The following is a 3,934-nucleotide window of genomic DNA, read 5'->3' as shown; positions in this document are numbered from 1 at the left end:
GTTAGCATCTCTATGTAATTAGGCAAATCAGTAGAAATGCATTAATGTGAACATTAATTGTAGCTCTGCCAATTCTTTTCTTCCCCTCTTCCAATAAACAGTCAACTTTGTTTTCTAGTTTTTAGCTGTACTGGTAGTCTGGTACTGGTATGAGATGAACTAAGTTTTTTCAACTATAGTCTATAGATCTATATTTTCAGAGCTTTCAGACAGACAGAAAGATATTGCTTATAGCTGTGGAGAAGATCATCTGTGCAATTGTCAGAAATTTTTTAATTCATAGAAATTATAAAATTCGGAATTACATAAATAGAAAGAAAACATTGTTTGTATCAAATATAGTAAAATCGGACTCATTTAGTCCGATCCATAATTTTTTTTATTTTTTTTGCAAATTCTTTGTCCGATTTAGAAAAAAATTATGTCCGATTCATAAAAGAGTTGATTTTATGTGGTACAAAACTCTCTGTATCCGTAAATAAGAGAGTTTTGTGCCGCAGAAAATCAATTAGAAAATTTATGAATCTCACTCAATGGTTCCGATCCATAAAGTGGTTAGTTTTCTGCAGCACAAAACCCTATGTATCTATAGAAAATCAATTGTTACGGAGAGTTTTCTGCCGCAAAAAATCAACTCCTATATGAATCAGAATTGTTGAGTCCGATTCATAAATTTTTCTTTTTTTCCTCTGCCACAGTTAAAAAAAAAAAAAACTATGGATCAGACTCAACTTACTATATTTGATATAAATGAGATACTCTTTCTATTTCTGTATGTTCAAAATTTTATAATTTCTATTATTTTTTGGGCAAACCCAAGAACAAAAAAAGTAGAGGGGATGTGGATGGTTTTGGGCCAGTATTGAACTATTGTGGGCTTATTTGGATATTATTATTAATTAATTGGACTAAAGACTTCTTGTTAAGTACAATCTGTTTTAAGGAAATAGTATGGGTTTTTATGCAAGTTTACTAGAAAAGGAAAAGAAAAAAAAATAATGAAATCTGGTTTTGGGCGTTTTCTATATCTAGAAAAACTGAACGTGCAATTCAGATTGATCCACACTGCTTTTAAATTTTATGAGAAATCTAAAAGGATGCAAATCCGACGGTCCAAATATTTTTGTGATTCATTATTTATCCTATTCTCCGGTTAAGAAGCAGAGTAAAATTAATCCTGAATGCCTAACAATTAAAAGAAAATGTGATTCTAATTCGCATGATGTGTTTATCTTTAATTTAAAATGTCACGTCATGTAAACTAATCCGGTCATGTCATGTGACACATTACGTGGTCATTTTCCCCAATTTTCTTATTATAATTTATTTTCGTAACAATTTTTTATTTTCTAGTCTTTTGTTATTATTTTTTATGAACTAATTGAAAATTTGAAAATAATAATTAACACAATTAGTTACAACTAGAGGCAGATCTATTGCATTCAAACGGTAACTAAGCCACCCTTAAATTCTATCAATTTTTTTGGACCTTAGTTAAGGATGATCTTATGACTCTCACTCATTTTTTCTATGAAAACAAATTAAATCTACATAGCATTAATAAGTCCTGTATATGTCTCATACCTAAGGAAAAAGATGCCAATAATGTTAAGAAATTTAGACCTATTAGTCTAGTTAATTGTAGTTTTAAGATTCTATCTAAATTACTCACAAATAGGCTAGAAATAGTTATGGATAGATTAATAGATCATAGTCAATCTGCCTTTATTAAGAATAGGTACATCCTAGACAATGTCATACTGAGTCAGGAAATCTTGCATTCTTGTCATGCTAATAAGCAAGCTGGGGTAGTTATTAAAATCGACTTTGAAAAAGCTTATGATAAGATTAATTGGGAATATCTGTTAGAAATATTATATGGTAGGAATTTTGGTAATAGATGGATCCAATGGATTACCCAATGGCTTCATAGCTCTCAATCATGTCTGAATATTAATGGGGAACTTAGTCAATATTTCTATTGCAAAAGAGGAGTTAGACAAGGGGATCCTTTATCTCCCTTTTTATATATCTTAGCTGCAGATACATTGAGTAAAATATTCTCTAAAGGTAGAATTGCTAATGTTATTCAAGGTTTAGGACCACAATGTATAGACGGTAGAGCCATTACTAATTGCCACTATGCAGATGACACAATTCTCTTTCTGGCAGCTCAAGAAAATAATGTGGAAGCTGCATGGTGGGCCATGCTAGCATTTGAATCTTTCTCTGGGATCAAAGTTAACTATGATAAAACAGAGATGTTCCCATTAAATATAGACCGTAATTCATCTCTTAATCACCTGTTTAGATGCTCCTGGGGGGAATTTCCAATGAAATATTTAGGACTTCCATTACATTATAAAAAACTACAAATTTCTGATTGGTCTTTCCTAGTTGATAAGGTAGAAAGTAGGCTACAATTGTGGAAAAACACTATGCTATCTATAGGTGGTAGACTTACATTGTTAAATTCAGTACTTACTGCTATTCCATTTTATGCTCTTTCGGTGTATAAGATACCTCTCACTGTTATTAAAATGATAGACAAAATTAGGCGAAGGTTTCTGTGGCAAGGTAACCCTAGGAAAAAAAAATACATCCTTTTAGACTGGTATACATCTAGGTTAGCCAAAAATTTTGGAGGATTAGGCATACTAGACCTTAGACAAATGAACATTTCCCTTATGCTTAAATGGTGGTGGAAACTTAAAAATACTGAATATATTGGCCTTTGGAAAACACTTGTTATAAACAAATACATGAGTAATCATTCCCATTTTCTTTCTCCATTCTGGTCTACTATGAACAAAATTAGTCATATTGGGGATATGAGTTCTACTTATACTCCTGGTATACAAACTCAAGTTAGGTTCTGGTTAGATCAGTGGTACCAAAATTGTTCCCTCTCTATTAAATACTATTCCTTGTTCTCTAAATGCACTAATAAAACAGTAATGTTAGCTGATGTCATCCACACTCAAGGACAAGTCTTGAAATTTAGAATAGAATTGTTAGGTGTAGATTATAGAGAATGGTTAGAATTGCTTGCTATTGTTAGCTCTACTTCATTCACTTTGCCGCATGACAAGATAGGTTGGCGATGGGATAATTCAGGGAAGTTCTCAACTCACTCTATTTACACTATTCTGAATTTTGGTGGATACCAACCAACTCATGCTATGATTTGGTGGCATTTACCAGTTCCTCCTAAAATAAGAATATTCATGTGGTTAGTGATACATAATCTCATCCTGACCAAAGATAATCTTTCTAAAAAAGGCTGGATAGGTAACACCCAATGTCACATTTGTGGTCAACATGAAACAGTAGATCATTTGTTCCTAATGTGTAACTTAGCTCAACAGGTTTGGTTTTGGTTAGGGAAAAGTCAAGAAGTAATGCATCTTTGGCATAATTGGGATAGTCTGGTTCAGTTTGCTTATTCTCTTAAAAATGAAGATCGAACAGGTTTTCTAATTGTTCTAAGTGCTGTCACGTGGACACTTTGGAAAAATCGAAATGATATGTGTTTTAATAATGCTCAAGTTAAAACAGCTAGAACTTTGATTATTATGATAAAATCTCTTTGTTTGTATTGGATAGGTGTGTTGAAGAAGAAGACCAAGGAATCTGTTGGAGAGTGGATGCCAGTAGTGGAGGATGCGATTCCTATTAGCCAGTTCATGCCTTTACCTATGGTGACACACCAGCATACTGACAGAGATGTGGACTTTTGATGATGATGAAGAAAGCCTTAACATTTTGCTCTAACTATATAGTTTACCCTAGCCCCATTAGAAGTGGCTTAGTTTTAGCTAATATGGATTACTTTTGGGACTTAGCTCTAGTTTTATTATGGCTGATGTATGAACTTATTGCTATTTTTGTGGTTTGAGATTTTATGACTCCTAGTCAAGGTGTTTGATGCACT

This window comes from Carex rostrata, chromosome 26 (assembly GCF_964058835.1).
Source record: "Carex rostrata chromosome 26, lpCarRost1.2, whole genome shotgun sequence".
NCBI lineage: Eukaryota > Viridiplantae > Streptophyta > Magnoliopsida > Poales > Cyperaceae > Carex > Carex rostrata.
This window is presented reverse-complemented; position numbering follows the sequence as displayed.